Genomic DNA, 19,813 nt, shown 5'->3' on the forward strand with positions numbered 1-19,813 from the left:
TAGGAGGTACATGTATAGGGTGTTGTCTTCTCAGCTCCTGAAAACTGGTTATAGATCCATGTAACCTTTTAAATTCTGTTTCTTCATCTAATTTCTGATGAAATATTTTATGAAAATATGTTTAAGATACGTGGAAATATGTTTAAATATGTTCTGTCTACTGTACAAGCCACTAAATTATTCAGCAAAAAAGGAGTTAAATGTATCCTGAGCTGGACAGTTTCATTAAGAAAAGAAAAAATTGAAATAGTTTTTAATAGAATTTATGAATGAGGCATTTATTTGTAAATTTTTGGAAAAGAAATGTTGATTTTGCTTTGTGTATTTTTTTGGTCACATTCTTCCCTTTTCATTTTTGCTACTGGGGAAAAATGAGAAGGGAGCGGAGGAAATTTGATATCACATAATTTTTTTAACTTTTTTTTTTTAATGAAGAATTTGTGATTTTGTTAAAAGCAGCCTGCTTTTCGGTGAGGTGTTCCACTGAGCTTTTGTTTGCCTTTAATACAGAACTTAAAATTATTGCAGTCATCCTTTGAGTGCCCAGGCTGATCAGGCCCTGTGATTTTGGGAAGCTCGGGGGGGACTGAAGGACGTGCCTGGGAGGGAACACTGGAGCTGTGTCTGATCCCAGCCCTCCGAGGAGCTGCAGTGTGACTTCTGGCACTCTCCTCACGTGGCTCTCAGCAATTGTCCCTGCTTTATTCCTGATCATGCTCACAGGAGCCCAGGGAATGCTGGAGCCGTGGGGCAGATCCTGGGTTTTAGCCACAATCAGCCCCTTTCACTGTGCCCGACTTTGAAATGCCAGGCATTGTTGAATTGTACAATTTGTGCTTCTGAAGTGTGCAAATGTGCTTCTTTCTGTCTCCTTTTCATCTTTATGTCCTTTAGGACTTGCTTTTAAAAGAGTGGTCAGGTTAAGGTAAGGTTCTGGCACTGAAATCACTCATTTTGAGGTGCTCTGTTCAAAATTAACTAATTAGGACCACTGATTCTTCACTGTGGAAAGTTTTTATGGAAATAATGTTACTTTTGGCTAAACTTTGGATAAAGGTATCCCTGGTCTAGAATGATCAGATTTTGGGTATGTCCACAGCAATAAATGTATTTTCATTTATACAAGGAGAGGATGTCCTCAGCTTCTTGTATCTTCTGCTGATCTTGAATAGGTGAATTTTGAAGGGAATTGGAGCTATGAGAAGCAGAAATTTGATAATATCATAGAACAATGGAATGGTTTGGGTTGGATCATCTCCTTCCAACCCCTGCCATGGCCCAGGGCACTTTCTACTATCCCAGGTTCCTCCAAGGCCCATCCAACCTGGCCTTGAATGCTTCCAGGGATCGGACAGAACATATTTAAACATATTTCCACATATTTTAAACGTATTTCCATAAAATATTTAATCAGAAGTTAGAGGAAGAAACAGAATTTCATGGAGCAGGCTTGCTGCCAGGCTGTTTCCAGCTCAGCATACATTTAATCCTTTTTATTGCTGAACAATTTAGTGGATTGTGCAGTAAGCAGGCAGATGCTGGGCTTTTGGAGCACTTCTTTGACACGAAACTCTCCTTTTTCTGTTGTGATCTGGGTAAGAACCCAGTTTCCACAATTAATAAATGAGTGACCAGGTACTAGGCACAAGCAAAGGACTGACCCCGGTGTTCACAGGGGTCTTAGGATGAGGGAAAAGATGAGGATCTGACTCCATGTTTCAGAAGGCTGGTTTATTATTTTTATGATATATATTACATTAAAACTATACTAAAAGAATGGAAGAAAGGATTTCATCAGAAGGCTGGTTAAGAATAGAAAAAGAAGGAATGATAACAAAGGTTTGTGGCTCCGGCTCTCTCTCCGAGCCAGCTGACTGTGATTGGCCATTAATTAGAAACAACCACATGAGACCAATCCCAGATGCACCTGTTGCATTCCACAGCAGCAGATAACCATTGTTTACATTTTGTTCCTGAGGCTTCTCAGGAGGAAACATACTAAGGAAAGGATTTTCCATAAAAGATGTCTGCAACAGATCCCCCTTCCTTGAGACACACTGCCCAATGTTACGTGGGTTGACTGCTGCTCACACTCCCTGTTCTGGGAGATTTAAACCCTTTTTGCAGGAGTGTAAACCCCATAAGGAAGCAAACATGAGGGATGAAGTGAGAGAGCTAAAATCACCTTGAATCATGGTGCTCCACTGCAGTCACAGCTGGCTTTGTTCTTAGGGTAATGGAGCTGCTTGCAGGGGTTGGGCTGTAATGAAGTTTTGTGCTGCAGACAAGGGAATGTGATGTAATCAGATTGATGGAACAAAATCAGATATTCGAGGGAGAGGCAATTAATCCTTTGCTTAAAGACATTCAGATCAGCAAGACTTCTCCTGTTAAGGACATAAATAAGTCTTTAATGTGGACTTCATGATAGGTAACTCCTGCAGAGGCATCTATCAACTGTGTGTAATGGTAATTTGCAGCTCCCTGAGGAGTTTGAGACAACAGCTGACAATTTCTCAAGTTTTTTTTTGCTGCTGGCATTCACAGCAGGGTTAGCCTCTTGCTCAAGAAGTGAGCCTGGTCCTTTAGAATATTGTGATCACTCTAATTTTCTACTGTTCTGAAGATAAAAAGTTGGCTCTAAGAAATGATACAATGGAAAACTCCAAGCTTTTGAAAAATTCTACATCAAGCTTCAGGTCCAACTGTGCAAATAAGAAAAGGGCTGGACTGCCATTAGAGTTGCTTAATCAGAATAAGAACAGTGCTCATTAGGACCTCATTCAGAATACTCGTGCTTTGAGACAGATCTTAAAAAATAATTGCTTGACAAATAAGTTTCTTGTAATACGTTTCCCTATTGAAAGCTGTGTGAGCAGTTTTATTCTTTTTGTGGAAGTTGTCTACTACTTTTTCTTAGTTTCACTGAGCTTGGAATTACCAATTTAACCAATCATTATAAAGCTTTTGTAGCTAAAGGAGTAAAAATCAGTGTTTTGAAGACCAAACTGCCCCCATTTGGCTCGGTCTGGTGGGTGCTCAGCCCATCTTGATCCCTCCAAGGTTCTCTGTGTCCAGGGAAAAGTCAATTTGGCACAGTCCACCCAATCATACAGCTCTTATTGTCTCTTAGGCAGCCTGGGTGAATTTAAGATTTCCTAGTTTACTTAAGATCTCTTAATTTTCTTCCTTGACCTTTCTGTGCCAGCACCTTGGATGGGTTGGTTATTAGTCAAGAAGTAGTGGATTCCCTTGTAAGCAGCCTCAATAGTAAAATACAAAAAGAAAAAAGGCAAAATGACATTTCTTTTCATTTTTAATGTTTTGCCATTTTCATTGGACACATCAGAGAAAGCAGCAGGCAGGCTGTTTTGGCTTTAAATTTTGGAAATAGAAGTAGTAGATAATTCAGATTCAAACAGATGTAGATCAGCATAAAAGATGCTGTTTTGGGAGAGCCAGTGTCATTAGCTAATCAAGAAACCTCACATTTCTGTCAAACTGCTTTTTTTTGGCTGGATCTCTTGAGGCTGCCAGCAGCAATCACTTTGTTAACCAGAAAACAAAGTGGTAATTGAGAATTCACTTAAAAATGCAACTTTCTGAATAAATCCAGGTCTAGAACAAAAAATTATGCAGGCCTAATGGATTATGTTAAAAAGGAAGACCTAGAGGGTGAGATTAATCACAGTGAAAAGTGCTGAAGGAGTTTCATTGAATGTTTTAAGGAATGAAGAATGTGAATTTAGGAAAAAAACCCCACAAACCAAAACGAAAATAAACCTAAAACTGGAGCAGAAACCTGAAAGCTTTAAAATGGAAAGAAATGGAGCGAAGTCCTGTCTTGGGGCTGATGCTGAGACCCATAAATCTGGAATTGCTTGTGATGCTGAGAAGAGGCAAAGGAGGAAACCAAATCCCACAACAGCACCCACAGCTGTTTCTGCTGTGTTTGTGCCCTTCAGAAATCAGTGTCAGTGATTAAACATACAGGTATTTAACCCAGAGCAAAATCACAACATGAGGTTCCTGCAGTGCCTCTGCCCTCAGGAGCGTTTCTGCCAAGGTTTCCTTTGCTTGGAGTTGTCTTTGAAACTGAATCTTTTCATGTGGAGTCTTTAAGCCTTGTTTTGTCTGGTGTTTATCTTTTGGAAAAGAGAAGTCACATCTGCTGTGGGGGTAATCAGGCTTTGCAGCCTTCCCCAGCAGCTGGGTGGGACAATGTGCAGGACAGGGTGGGGACACTGTGGTGACACTGCCCGGGCACCCCTGTGTGGTGTGAGCACCTGGCAGCCAGGCTGAGCTTCTGAGAGAAAAATTGTATTTCCAGTTTTCTAAGGGGGAAAGAGAAACTTACAAATATAATCAGGGGTAGAGACACATCTGCTGACTTTGTGCTGTCCTAAAGCAGCAGGTTAGTGTTTTATATTGTTATGAAGGTGGGAAAATTCTCCTAATCTTTACATTATCTAATTTTTTGTTTTATTTTTAACAGTTAATTCTAATTTAGGTCCCTAGTTTAGTTTTCTAGGACATACACAAGACTGCCTGTACCTGTTCTGTTTTAGGAGGTGAAACCCTTGCGCTTTCCACACTGTATTAGAGCAGGATTGTGTGGATGTTATCCATTTCCCCAAGATTCAGTCCTAAGGTGGCATTTAATGTCACAGACATCTTTTTATGAAAATCCTTTTCTTAATATTTTTTCCTCCCGAGAAGCTGAGAGGCCTCAGGGACAAAATGCAAAGGATGATTATCTGCTGCTGTGGAATGCAACAGGTGCATCTGTGATTGGTCTCATGTGGTTCTTTCTAATTAATGGCCATTCACAGCCAGCTGGCTTAGACACAGTGTCTGAGCCACAAACCTTTGTTATCATTCTTTTTCTATTCTTAGCTTAGCTAGCCTTCTGAGACGAAATCTATTCTTTTAGTATAGTTTTAATATAATATATATCATGAAATAATAAACCAGCCTTCTGAAACATGGAGTCAGATCCTCGTCTCTTCCCTCATCTGAAAACCCCTGTGAACACTGTCACAATTTAGCTCCATTTTCCACCTGAAATTTTAATGGAATACTCTAAATGGATTCTCCTTATCCTTTGGGCCCATCTGTGTGCTGGCTGGAGGGTCAATATTGCAGGGTTGGATCAGTTGATTCCAAAGCTCAGCCACACTGCAGGGTCATTTTGCTTCCCTTCCTTCAGATGTCTGGCTTGAGCCACACATTGTGCCCCAGAGACCCCCTGGTTCCTGAGAACCTCTCCTAAAGTTTCACATTCCAAAACAGGAAAGGATAACCATTCCAAAAGAGGGAAGGATAACCCATCCATTTATAGCTGTGATCTTGGCAGAGTCCCCAAGAAGTACATTCCCTTGCCACTCTCTGAAATTCTGAATGCTGAGTAACTCATCCCATTTTCAGAGCAGATTTTAATTCTGTTCATTAATTTGTAAAGCAATTACATACTCATGTAAAGTCGGCATGCTTCAAAGACACAACTGAAAAACCAAAAGGATTGAAAAATAGCTACAAGGCACAAGTATGTTAAATCTCCAGTTTTTAAAACAAACCTTACAAATGCATAAATGTTCTGTTAAATCATACAAATCATAAAAGAAAATACATATGTTAAACCCATCATCCTTGTTTCTTTTCAGGATTTACATAAGTAAATTAAATTATTATTTTCACAAAATGAAAGTGGCCTTTTTTATATAGATTAGTGGACTCAATTCTTTGTTCACGCTGCATTTGCTGTTCTCAATCTGTCAATGGCAGCCTTATTACACCTGATTTATCTGTGACATTGCTCTGTGCTGTGTAGGAGCTGAGCTGTGTGTTGAACGGGTCAATAGTGAATCGATCCTGATTAACTCTGAACATTTCTCTCATGGATCTGCTGCTACTTGAGGTGTCCTCAGGACAGGCTGGTGGCACTGGCAGGTAATCAGCCTCTTCACTTCCCTCTCTGTCCTGTATGGGATCAGAATATATGGAATATTTGCAGCAAATGGGAGGCATTTTAGTTCCTTTAAGCATTTTTTATTTCCTTTAAGCATTAACTGCATTTGCTGCTTGTAATCAGGATATGGCTTCCATTTAATTGTACTATTCATATATCTTTATATGTTAATTATCAGTAAAAATCATAAAATTATTTAGGTTGGAAAAGACCTCTAAGAACACGGAGTCCAACCTTTAACTGATCAGCACCTTGTCAGCTCAGATTAGGATTTGATCTGTGGTGTGTCCATGGGAGCACTTTCATGGCCTTTGACAAAATTATCCATATGAATAAAAAACCAGAATATCTAACATGTGTGGAACTGAGGTCTGCCCTTCACATTCTCAAAGGGATTTCTTATTTGTTGAAATTCTGGCTTTGCTGGAATTGAAAATAGAGAAAATAAGTTGCACAAACATTATGAAGCCATTTCTTCAGTCTTACCAGTGTAAAAGCTTATTTATGAAATTGTATCATCTACTTTAGGCAAAATTAGAATAAAGCACTGCTGTTTTCTAGATGTGGCAAGCTTGGCCCTTTGCAAGCTGGCGTGCAGAAGGCATTTTGTGCTTCAGTAATTTAAATTCATTTTTTCATTTAGGAAAATTACCAGATAATTATGTTTAGTGCATTGCAGATGTATAAAACCAGCTTGTTGCAGGGGCAGCCAGGCTGTGTTGCAGGCAGCTCTGGCTGCTGGAGTTTGCAATTTGCAGTTATCACTGCACCGGGGCGTGAGGGAGCAGCTCTGATGGGCACCCTTAAATTCAGTGTATATGTGGTGTATGGGTGGGGTGTTAATATGGCTGAAGCAGATTTTCCTGCTCTGGTTTTGCCTTTGCAGCTTGGGAAGCAAATGTGGCTCTGGCCTGGAAGCTACATGGCACCAAAGATGCACTTGTTTACTCCATGTAGATTTAACCTCAGGTTCCCCCACAGTGTCTGGTTTCCTGCAGGTGAATTGTTGGCAAATTTTATGAATATTCATCTCCTTTGGGAGCCTACATGGTGGGGATGTGAAGGTTCAGCTTGCAGCTCAATTTTTGTCACCTGGGGGAAGCTTTTGCCTGTGCCCCTGATCCAAGCTGCTCTCTTCTCTCAGGAAGGTCAAAATGGAATTCTTGAACAAGTGACATTTCCTGTCTTTTTCTACAAACCTTGTGGCAGATGTTAAAGGCACTGCTCTGGGAGGTGAACACCCTTAGGAATTCAAACTCAAGCTTTTCTCCTGACTCTTCCTGAGGGCTCAGAGAAATACTTGCCTCTCTTCCTTGCCAGTAATCCTGGTTCTGGCAAAGGCTCCAAAGGTGACGTAGAAATCACAACAGCTTTGTCTGTTACCTGAAGAGAAATAGAAATAAGTCAACTACATGCATAGTTGTAGATGAAAGTGAGTGGTTTGTGATGATTTTTAGGTGATTCAGAGCCCTTTGCAGTAATCAAGTAGGAGATGCAGGCGGAGCAAGCAGAGTTCAGCTCAAGCTCTTCCAGTACTCAGGTTATGGACTTCTCACTTTCTCATCCCAGCTGGTCTCATGGACAAAGCTCTTTTGACCCAGGACAGCTGGTTTTGGTTTTTTTTGGTGTTTTTTGATTTATCCTAATTTTCTATTACCAAAATTTTTGAGGGAAACTGACTTTTAAACCCCACTACAGAGTGGGGGATTAGTTGTTTTTCCGTTTCCACCATCCCTCCTTTACTATAATGGCCATCATTTAAAAAAAAGTTAACAATTGAAAAGTTTGATGTTGGGGATTGCTGTTGCTATTAAGGACTGTTTCAAAGTAGAAACTGAACTCTTGATCCTCACAGATGACAGGAAAGCACCATGAAAAGCTGCACTCCTGATATGTGGATATGAAGATTGGTACAATACTTCCGTAATGCCAAATCAGCGCAAAGATTTAAAAGGATTGGAATTTAAATTATTGATGGAAAATGACTTAACGTGCCATTGATTCAAATTCCTTTGCTGGTTTTGGCACTGACGTGGTAATTTTAGTTTTATAGCATTCAAAGCAATTATTTTTGTGTTGGATATTTCTTGAAAGGTAATTTTCACCCAATTTGCTTTTTATAGCAAAAGGTTATTTTAAAAAATGTAACTATCGATAAATGGGTCTGGCAACACAACACACTGCCCGATTTTATTTCTCCTGAAATTCCAGTTTCAATGGATTTAGGGTTTATGTATTCTCAAGGCACATCTTTGATTAAATAAAATTAAATACTTGACTTCTTAAAGGTCAACAGGTTTGTAAAAATATTTGGAATGCTAAAGAATTGGACTAAGAAACAGTTTTACTTTATTGATGCAAAAAGTGTAGTCATGGGGACTGAATCAGTAAATAAGCAAAATACAGGAATCAAGCTGAGAATGTGAATTTAAACACAAATTAATTTGTATCTGTTTCTTGCAGCACCTGTAGAATTCTTTCCACAAAAAAAAGTGAGTGGGGTTTGAATCCATTTTAAGTATAGAGTTAGACATATATAAATAGCTTAAATTTGAGAAATCTCTCCTATTCCAAAGTGCTACATTTGGTGTATAAGGCTGTACATAGAAGGATGTGATTAAGTTGTTATAATCTCTGAGAAATAGTGTTTAATAGATTACAATCAGATTTTCAAGGAGACAGTTGAAATGTGAGAAATTCCAGGCTTACAATTAATCTGTATTTCTTTGTGGAAAAAATACAAGGAGGAGGAGTGCTCAAATTGCCCTCAATTTGTTCTCTAATTTAGGCTGCACCTTTTCTTTGCAGATATATCTGGAGCATGGTGCAGTATGGTTCCAGTGTGTGTGCATAAAAAAATTATTTATACAGAAAATAGAATTAGACTATCACTTGTCAAGAGGAGCATCAGGTGCCATACAGGTAGTAGGTGAAATCTTACCTTCATCTGTAAATTAATTTGGTACACACAGAGCAATTGAATCTGAAAGTACAATGTACAGAAAATGTAACTCTGATGTCAGTGCAGGCAACACCAAGTTAGTCATAAATAATGATTTTTTTCATCAGCATTGGCTTTTTTTGCATAGGAAGACTTGCATCTTTGTTTGCTATTTGTTGATGTTATTCCATATTCTTCTGTGTCTGGTTGGATCATCTGAAATTTTGGCCAGTTTGCGCAGATTTAGCCTTTGGGGTACAAATTTGCTCATGAGATTGTTTTCCTGAAGGAATTTCTGTGATAAAGTTTTTTAAATTTAGATTTTTAAATATGTAATGGATCAATTAATTCACTTGATGCCATGGTTTGGGATTGGCTCTTTCTCCTGGTGCTCACCTGGGAGGATCCTGTGATGTGCAGTGCTGATTTTTGATTTTGCCAAACATTACCTGCTGATGTGCAGCTGTGGGGGCTTCCAAAAAAACCACCCCAGCCCTTGTGAGAGATTTCTGTCACCTGAAACCATCAGGATCCTCAAACCCTTGGCACAATCCATGACATTTTAAAAAGTGGGACTTGAGGCTTTCCCCCTCTGAGTGCACTTGCCTGGGCAGGGTGGGTGTGGAGTGAAGGAGGTTGGGCTGTGTCCTTCAAAACTCTGGGAAAACTTGACAGATTTCAATTTTCCTGTTTCCAAAAGTGAAAACTTTGGAGCCCAGTGCAATATTGCATGTGGATGATTTTATGTTCAGCATTATGGGGCTGCAAGCCATGGCGATGTGGAAATGCTGCAATAGACAGATGTAGATGATTATTTAAAATGCTTTTGTAATTAAGTTGCCCAATTCCATTAGCTTATAAGTGTCTACTACTCAGCATAACTAATAGGAATTTTATGGGGAATCAATTAGGGTGGGAAAGCAGATTCTCTGGCTCTTATGATCTGGAAAGATAAGAATTCAGGAACAGAAATAAAGTTTCTCATTTCTCTCAAAATTCAAACAAATTATACATCTGGCTTAGGGAGCAGTTACGAATTGTGGCTTTTATAGAAAAGCTGTTTGGCAAAAAACCTCATACTAAACCCAAAAATCTAAATCAATGAAAGTACCTATTAAATAGCTTGGGTAACATGACCAAAAGAAATGAAATTCATAATTAGAGTATTGGCAGGCTTGTAATAATGGCTGGGAACAAGCAAATTGTTAGTGGAAATCTTCTTAGAGCTGGGATTAGAGTAATGGAGGCCTTGAATTAGACTGATTGGGTACTTAGGGTAGAGAGGCAAGCTCCTAAATACGCTCAGAAGAACAGGGTGTAGTTATGTGGAATTACATAATTGCACTTTCATTGCTAAGCTGGTTTTTTGAAGTGTGGGAGAGAAATGTAAGAGGATTTATGACTGTGAATGAGGAAGTGGGATCCTGTCAGAGCCAAGGCTTTGTGTGGAAATTGGGAAGAGCTGCCCATCCAGAGCCCTCATTCCAGCAGGAAAAGCATTCTGTGTGAAATGGGTCATTCCTTTGTCAGCCCAAATGAATTCTGTGGAAGGTTACCAAGGCAGAGAATTCAAGCACAAATTAATGATTTCTGAGGATCTGAGCAGCCTCTTTGAACTCAGACACTAGACAAAAGAGATTATTTTGAAATTCATTAATTTTACTTCCACTGGGACTAGCTTTTCTCAGCATCAGTGAATATTGTACAGACAGGATCTCCATATCACAACTTTCCCTGTTTTATTTGTTGTAGTGGTTATTTCCTTTCATCTGAGATGTGCTGTGCAAGAAGTTTTTTTTTCTTTGATTTTGCACTGTAAATACCCATAATGTTGATTTGCCAAGTTCTGACTTGCTGTGATGCAAAATGAACAAAAAATAGAAGATATTGCATTGAAATAATTTATCTGCTGATGCCACAAGTTAAACTTTCATGATCTGACATTGACTATGGCTGGTGATATTGCCTGATGGGTTAGTATTACTAAATGTTACTTCTACTACAAAAAGTAGTTTGCTATTTATTCCTGACAAAGCCAAAAGAAATAATTGAATCTCCTAGTCTTTGTTTTAGGCTCCTAGAGCATCAGGTGTCAAATGGACTATTTTTTTTATTATTATTACATGTTTGCTCAGTAGGTTTTTTGAGTGGTGGCTCCATCAGGGCTGCCCAGGCCATTCCCTGCAGAGCTTCTTAACCAGGATGTCCCAGCCTGGGCTGTGATTCTGATACCCCAGGTTTTTGATTTTCTATTTTTCCCTTTCTGTGCTGCTTTAGCGTGTGGGTCTGGGCTCACATCAAGGATGGTGAGCTCTGTGCACAGAGCAGGGAGACAAAACAATTCCTGCTCCAGCTGGGCACCAAGGACAAATGACCCAAATCTCAGCCCAGGAGCACAAACCCCGTGGGCTGCAGAGAGAAAAACAAGCAGGGTGGGACTGCAGGGCTAAAGCTGGAATGGGACAATGAACTGCAAGGTGCAAATGGAGCAGAGCTGATCCCAGGGACAGAGCCCGTGCCCGGCCGTGCATTTTGGGGCCATTTTGGTTCATCTTGGGTGCAGCCCTGGCTGGGCTCTGGTGCTGCCCAAGGTGTGTCCATGGAGGAGATGCTTTGAATAAATCCCTGCTTGATTCTTTAGCTCTGTCCAGCTTCTGTTATGGGTCAGCTTTCTCAAGGCATCAATTCCTTCCCAGCTGCAATGGGGACATTGGGCACAACAAAAGAACACAGACCCCAATGTGAAATACATTTTATCCACAAAAAGCTCTGTTTCAGCTCCTCTGTTCAATTCCATGGCAATGCTCAGCCCAAACATGTCTGAGTTTTCACATTTACCCCATCAAAGGCCATTTTTGGTGTGCTTTTCTCTGTTCTCTGTTTTCCATTTCACACAGGAGCACCTGGCACTGTCTGGTCCCCAGGACTCCCAGTAAGAAATGTGATTGCTTGCTGCTTTCTCCCAGGCAAAAATATCAAAAATATTATTGCTTTCCCCCCCCTCTACTTGCCTGCCCTTTAAAGTTTCCAGGTTGCTATCAATTTCTGTATTCCCTGTTCCATGTTTTCTGGCAACTCCTACTATTAATTTAGTGTTTGTTCTAAGGAGGACCCCACTATTATTTTATCCCAAACATCCCCTTTTCCAAAAGATGTATTTTTCTACCTTGCCTGAATTATTTTGTGATGCAGCACATAAGAATTTTGTTCTGAAGCTGGGAGGAAAGCTGAAGTGGTTTTGATGCAGCATGGAGGAGCCAAGCTTTGGATGGGATTTTCTTTGAGAAAGCAGAGACAGTACTGACAAGAAGAATTTATATTCCTTTAAGTTCACATTGAATTTCTGCACTTAGCATCAGACATAAAAATATTGAGCTGTCCAGCAGCAGATTTTCAGAGGTTTCTCTTTCCAAGCCTTGGAGAGGAACAGCTGTGACCTAAAGGCTGTAGGACTGTGGATGTCCAGCAGGGCAGCTGGTCTGGGACAGAAACAATTCCCCTGTCTCTGAATCTTTTGACCTCCCTTAGGCAGAGAAATGCAAGTCAGCAGCTTGAGATTAAAGTTTTAATTAATTACTGCAGGGTAATTAATAAGCAAAGACTTCTACCTGTGCCATAGGTCTGTTTTGTGCACCTGCAGAGCGTGGGCAGGGCACAAACTGAAGTCAGCAGGACATTTTCAGTGCAGGTAATTAATTTTAAGGATTAATCCTTTTGCTTTTATATCTTTTATTTCATTTTCTTTGGTTGGTTGGTTGCTTGTGGCTTTGTTTTTTTTTTTGAGATTTCCTGTTTTGGAATAAAGAGATAGAAGGTTTTTTCAAAACACATGAAACATTTAGTGGGAACTCACAAGCTAATTATTTTCTATTTCCATTTTCTTGGGAGCAGTATAGGGACAGTACAGCAGACCTGGCTGTGTAGGGAAAACCCTAAAAATGCAGGAAATTACCTACCTTGTGAGATTCCTGAGAGTGCCAAAGGTTGGATGGGGCTTGGAGCAACTTGGTTTGGTTGAAGACCAAAGACTTTAAAGATTTCTTCAAATCCAAAATATTCTCTGATTCTATGGGCACCTAATCACTCATTTCATTAAGTGTTGTTAAAATTGGGTGAGAAAATATCCAAATATTGAAAAATTAGAGCAGATCTCTTTTCCCTGAATGCTTTATGTGGGAATGAACATACATGAGCAAGAGGAGGGTTGAAGGAGGAGGTGCAGGATGGGCTGCGGGTGGAGAGGAGGAATTGTCCTGGCAGAGCTGTGAACAGGATAATCATTACTGCTCACTGATTCAATGTCCTGGACTTGTGTTTGGTGCATGTTTACAAGGCACTGTGGAGGTGAAAGCTCTTCTGGAGGTGATGAGTTTTGTGATTAATTGCAGAGCTCGTTGGTGCTCCTGGTTCCCTTTAGGAACGCAGGGTGGCTGCTGCTGTAGCAATGAGGGTGATGAACTGTGTCAGAGCCAATTACTGCCTGAGAAGGGCTGGGAAAAGGCAAGTGGGAATTGCTAATCCATCACAGGATTGCTATTGGTTTAGTTTATTTATCAAGCAGGAAATTCTAGAATTCATGAAGCAGATAATTCAGTCTTCTAACAGGTTTAATTACCGTGATGTTACTTGTGTTAGGCTGAGTTACAACAACTGACCTCCATGTGTTGTTACTGTTTGGAGAAAATTGCTGCCTGGCCCTCTATTTGGCAGAAAAAAAGAAGAATTTAATATTCTTTTTTTCTCATCTCTTATCTATTTCATTGGAGGGAATGTTCAGGATAAAAATCTGTAGGGTTGATATAGCAAGAGCCTCAGAGCAGTTGCAGTAGTGAGGTTAATGCACAGTATTTGGTGCTCTAAATACCGTTTTTGTGTTTCCAAACATGTGCCCAGCACCCAGAGATGAATCAACTCATTTTTGCAAAGTGAGACTCTAAAAGAGCAGATATGGAAAGCACTTAATGCAATTAATTGTGAGATGAATTAATGAATGGCACGATTGAGTGCTGTTTGAGCTGCAGGGTACTCATTAACATAAAGGCAGGCTGAGCTAATTAGAGTTCGTTTTAAATGTTAAAACTGTGTTTTTCTCTTCCTCTCGAACTACAAAAAGTGTCTCAGTTCAGCAGGTGAAGGAAGGTGATCCCCAGCTGGGCATGTAGAAAGGACAAGCCAGGCTGCACCATGAAAGGCTCTGGATCCACCTTGGTTTTAATTAGGCTGGCACTGAACCAGGGTGTGCTTACCTGAGAGAAGCTCTGCAAGTGACATTGCTCTGTATTTTCCCTGCAAAACCAGCATTCACTTTATTACAATCAGATAAAGAGTGAAAAGACACCACTTTGCAACTTAAAAAATTCTAAATCATTTAAGCGCTACCTTTGACTTTAAAACCTATTCTAAAAAATGTAATTTTCTTTTAAAAAATGTAATTTCTTTAAAAAGATATAATTAGAATGAATTCCATCTTGAATGTGTGAGAAGATGAGGCAAAGAAGATTTGACTTTCTGATTATTTAATGTTCTACAAGGAGTGCATCCAGAAACAAAATAAAAAATACAAAGTGTGGCACTGAACTTCATTCCATGAGTGAATCTCACAGTGTAACTTCAAACAGAAAGTTACTGAAATTTAATTCAATAAAGCCTCCATTTAAACATGTCAAAAATAATATTTAGAAGAGTTTTGCTGAAGTTGTGCCCATTCCTGAATTAAGTCCCTTGTCAGTGAAATATTGCTGAGAATATAAATATGTTTCTGGCATATTTTAATCACTTCTTTCAAAATTAATGATTGTTCCTACCACAGATTTCATGGTTTGCTTGGGTTTTTGTAGCAATCATCTCCTTCTCCATTGGGCAGAAGCAATTTATTCAACTGAGCAATCCATGGGAGTGACACCAATTAATTGTCCTGTAGAAAAAAAAAGTGGAAATACTTAATTTCCCTTTTTTTGCTCTCAGTGTTTCTTTTGGTTTTGACATTTATTTTGAGATGTTGAGTGAGCTCAGTGCTAAACCAGAGCAGAGTCTGGGGGAGGTGGGACCTGCATACAGAGAAAAAGGATGGACAGGACATGGCTGGAGTGAAACCTTGCAGGACAGCATGGAAAAAGGGGTGAAAGAGGTTTTATAACAATGCAATTACTGATATCTGGCAATTTCAAGCAGAAGGGTGCTTTTTTTTTTTTTTTAACTTGGGGTTGACCAAACCTGGTTTTGGCACTGGAAAATTTGAGTATTACAATTTTTCAAAATCTGTTAATTGCAATAAATACAAGTGCAATTTCCTTAAAGAATTTTAGAAACAGATTGTTGTTCTTTCTTCAGCAAACAGAGCATTGAGCATGACTCTGAGTAATTTTGCTTGTTTCCTAATTCCTCACACCACCTTTTAATTCTTGAACTTCCTACTGTTTTGTCATGTTTAATGCACATTATTTATTTTCAGAAGTGGTTTGAAGCTGCTTGCAGGGTTGGTTGTGATGTTATATATATTTTCTGGGTTAGCTCATGCTTTTTCCCATGATGAAAGGTGCAGGTAGGCTTCCTTCAAGATTTGAAAGAAACAAATCTTGTTTTGTCAGCTGGTCCTTATCAGCAGCTTCTTGCTGTCCCTGCAGTGCTGCCCTTGGCATGCTGCTGGGAGACAGAAAAATCACTTCTCTTGCTATTATATTGTAATAGAATTGTGTATTTTGTAAAGGCACCTCCTAACCCGAAGATTTTGACATTCATTTAAGTCTTCCTGTGTTCGCTTCAGACATGCACTCTTCTGGAGAAGTCAAAATGCCCCCAGAGATTAATAGCACATTATTCAGTTAAAGGAATGTGATCAATAGGGACACAGGAAGGCACAGTGTGAATATGTGGGTGAAAAACCACTTTATTGATCTGAAATAATGAGATTTTGGGACCTTTAGTGCTTGAGTCGTGCCACTTGTTCTCAGCAGAGAATGCAGTCCTTGCCAAGACCAGTAAATTTAAACTTTTTAAGAGTGGTTATTTAATTTAAATTTATATAAATTTAAACCTTTAAACCTGGTTTAAGAGTGAGCAGGTTTTGTTACACCCTGGGCCCTGTGGGAAATGAGAGAATGAGCCTCAGCAGAAATCTGCAGTCTGGAGGAGCAGCACTGCTATAATGAGATGAATTTCCTTGCCTTTCTTTAGGTTTCATGGCATTATTTTCTGACTTGATGGTTCATATTCTATTTGTTATCTACCTGCATGTGATAAATGTGCTTAATCTCTTTTGAATTCCTACATTAAGCCTTACTGGCTTTATCACTTAAATTCATATTTGTTTGCTAGGGCAAGAGAATTGGTATTAACTATATAAATTGGTTTCTGGATTAGTGTTTTTGTTCTTTCCTAATAAAAAGTGTGAAATGGTATTTTTAGAGATCATTTGGCCTTCAGGGTTTTCTCTTCCTTCTTAGTGCTCTTTATTGCTTCAGCAGAACTTCTGCAGAGCCTCAATTTTGTTTTCAGTACCATAGTCCTACTCACTGAACTCCTATTTTGGACAAAATTGCATTAGCATTATTTCTTTAAGAGCTAGAAAACCAATAATTGCCTTTTAAGTTTTAATCAGGCTTCTCAATATGGCACATATTGCCAAATAATTTGACTTTAATTTTTTAAGATGCTGGACAAATCAATGAAGGTGAAAATTGACAAGTGAGTTTTTTTTAAAAAGCCTTCTAACAAAGTTTCTATGATAGAATTTTACTTTTTTTTAAATGAGGTATTGCATTATCTTTGCCTTCTCTTGCAGTCCTCATGGAGCAGAAAGGCAGTTTTGAGTCATGGCAGTTGTGTGGTGATGGAGATCCTTTCTGGGTAGCACAGAGCAGGAGGGATGAAGATGCAGGAGCAATTAATAAATCTTTTACCCTGGCAGAGTATTTGGACAACAAGGAATGCCTCTCTGACTCCCTGCAGTTAAAACAGGGATGAAAATCTCAGATAAAGAAGGATGAAGCACAGCTGGGTTGGGGATGAGCTGGGCATTTTCCACTTCACCCTTTATTTCCAAATTGCCTCAGTTAAAATAGTGCAGTGCTGCAGGTGTTTTCTGCAAGTCTAGATCTTGACAGCAGAAAAGGCAGAGTGAGAAATATATAATATATACACTGAAATGCTTTAAAATTAATTAATGTAATCTTTCTGAAATTTCTCTCTTTCTTAAAATTCTTTCCTTTCTGTGTATCTTCTATAGCATGCCTAACTGATTAAGAAAAATCAATGTTGTCTTATGCTGGGCCTTTAGAAGGAGGAAGCTGTCCAGGAAGTTTTCCTTGTGTCTGTGAGTCAGGGAAATTTGACCTTCTAAGGTGATCAAGCAAAATACTGTTGTAACACAGAATAGGGCTCATTTCCTATGTAAAAAGCACTGGCAAGCTATTTTTTATTAGGGAAGGAGGCAGTGATTTCAGTTCACCCTCCCTACTACTCCTTATTAATCAGGTGCATGTCAAAGGATAATAATTAAGAGAACATATAGAGAATATTGATTTCTGTCAGGTTGCTGTAAGTTGGATAAAAATGGGAGATTTGACAGATGTTAAATACTACTTGATTTTGGTTTTTTTTCTTTGAGAAATCACTCCGGGCACATTTGGAAATTCCACTGCTTGTCATTACTGCAGAAAGGCCAAGAGGTGATTATCCAGTCCATTAGAAAATGCTACAATTCTTCCCTACAAGCATCACCAAAAGGAATGAAGATGCACATAATAATTTTATTTCAGTAAGTGGCCACCTGCGCATCTGACAAGAAATTGCCACATTTGCAGAGAGGCATTGCAGATCTGTGAAAGCTCTCCTGACACCCATCAGAAAAGAGAGAGATGCTAAAAAACGGATTTAGGAAGGAGTATAGGTCTGTAAAATACAGCAATTGTTGACAGTGGTCTACCACAGGCAAATAAAAGTTGATGTTTGCAGTCATGCTTGAATAACACCCATTTCATGTAGTTGTTTTGTTCCTTACAGATGTGCTGTACAGTGGGTTTCTTATTGGGCTTGTGATTGAACTGCAGGTTGCAGTTCCTATATTTTCACTTGCATGGTGATTTTAGGATATTGCAGTACCATTCTGCCAAATAAGAAATCCCATAGACCACAAAATATAACCAAGTAAATAAATTTTATATTAAACATCACACCCTGCACTTGTAGAATATCTAGAAGAATCTGGTCGGAAAGTTTTGAGTTCTGGCAGCTTGGATAAACTACAGCTCCTGTCTTAATAGCTTATATTTAAAGTCTTGGACTCTGTTCTTAAGGGTATTTTCCAACCAAAATGATTCTATGAGTTCAATGTTACCTGTAAAAATGAGCACATTTTTCAATGCCCTGTTCCTAAATTAAATTTACTTCTTGCTGTATTAACAGTTAATAAATCCCAGCCAAAAACCCCACATACTTCAATAAAGTTATATTGTGCATTTGAATTCAATAAAAATTGGTATATTTTTAAATATATATAGGGATGTATAGAAATATGTTTTATGGACATATATATAATTGTGTTGCATATCTGAAAATATATTAACGGTGCGTTGGTAATAAATTATTGGCTAATGCTTTATTTGGGCCTTAGTACAAAATCCAAGGGAATGAGAAGGTTTTGTAAAATTTTACCCACCTAGAGACACCTTTTCACAGAACCTGATCCAGTGTCCACTGTATTGTGGAAAAACATCACCTCACTTTACGTGAGGTCTGGATAAATGAAATTTATCAGAAACAAACTGCCTGGATTTGTTCTTGCCTGGAGGACAAGAAGTTAGTGGGATTGGAGGAACAGGGAATGCCTCAAGTCCTTTCCCTGTGTGTCTCTGGATGTGACGAAATGTTTGCAGCTTTGCATCAGGAGCACTTTGCTGGAAGATCTTTTGTGCAGAGATGTAAAAATGAGACCTGAAGGGAGCAGGTTTTTTGCTCCCAAGCCTGATCCTGGTGATGTTCCATGCCTGCAGGTCTGGGAGATGGTCATGCCCTGGTAATTTGGCAGAGCAGTGTTATAAAATTATAAAATTCTGCTCAGCCTGTGAAGCTGGAGCTGGCACTGGGAGCTGACTCCTCCGTGGGGCTGGGAGGAGCTGCTGATAAACAAAGAGACTGATTTAAACTGCTTTGGCATTTTCAAACATCCACGTTAAATCCTCCCAGATCTGCGTGCTTGTGGCTTTTATTGAGAGACAAGAACAGAATAACCTCTCTGGTATTGGCAGTGTTTCTCAGTCATCCCTAGGAATTCTGAGCTGTGATTTTGCCACTTCACTGATTTTTCTCTGGCACGACTGTGTTGTTAAACATTGCCTTATTCAAATTCCCTGTACTGTGCTGTAATTTTTCCTTAAAATTCAGTGATAGAATGTAAAAGATGGAAAACCTTTTCATACCATATTTTTCAGGAAAGAAAGCTGGAACAAGTTAGTTGATTCTCCCTATAAAAAAAAGAGAAATATAGCAATATACTGATTGTGTGTTGTGCCTGGCAAATTTGGCAACAAAATGTGGTGGTGCTGTTTTGGCCAGACCAGAAGGATCTGTGAAAGCAAAAAAGCCATACGGACCTAACAGGAGATTTCAGAAAGGTCCCTGTGTCATATTTTTTGGTCATTTATTAGAATAGTTAATGCATGTCATTATTAAAAGAAGCTGTAGTACAAATTCCATGTGCCCCCCAGCCATCCAGTCCTGCTTTGGATTTGTTTTTTACTCAGAGAAATTGCCAGCTGAGATTTCAGTGTGAAGCTACTCAGGCACAATGGGAAAATTATTCTTGATTTCTGCTGGTGAAAGTGACCCAAATGTTCCACCCTGCCGTACAGTCATTAGTTTTTATAGCTGTCAGCACAGAACACAAGCAGGAATTGAGCTTTGAACAT

At 39.2% G+C, this 19,813-nt stretch overlaps 1 long non-coding RNA gene across 2 annotated transcripts in view; it reads left to right on the forward strand.

Annotated features, from left to right (window-relative positions):
• LOC131561545 (uncharacterized) overlaps positions 1 to 18,267 on the forward strand; it is a 44,862-nt gene extending 26,595 nt beyond the window's left edge. The window contains exons 2-3 of one of the 2 annotated variants that reach the window (XR_009275079.1): positions 5,831 to 5,949; positions 17,515 to 18,267. This is a non-coding gene — a long non-coding RNA (uncharacterized LOC131561545). Of the gene's footprint in view, positions 1 to 5,830; positions 5,950 to 8,776; positions 9,002 to 17,514 lie in introns of those variants that run through there. The other variant, XR_009275078.1, reaches the window with a different exon arrangement.
• The last annotated feature ends 1,546 nt before the right edge of the window (positions 18,268 to 19,813 follow it).

This window comes from Ammospiza caudacuta, chromosome 9, assembly GCF_027887145.1.
Source record: "Ammospiza caudacuta isolate bAmmCau1 chromosome 9, bAmmCau1.pri, whole genome shotgun sequence".
In the NCBI taxonomy this organism is placed as follows: domain Eukaryota; kingdom Metazoa; phylum Chordata; class Aves; order Passeriformes; family Passerellidae; genus Ammospiza; species Ammospiza caudacuta.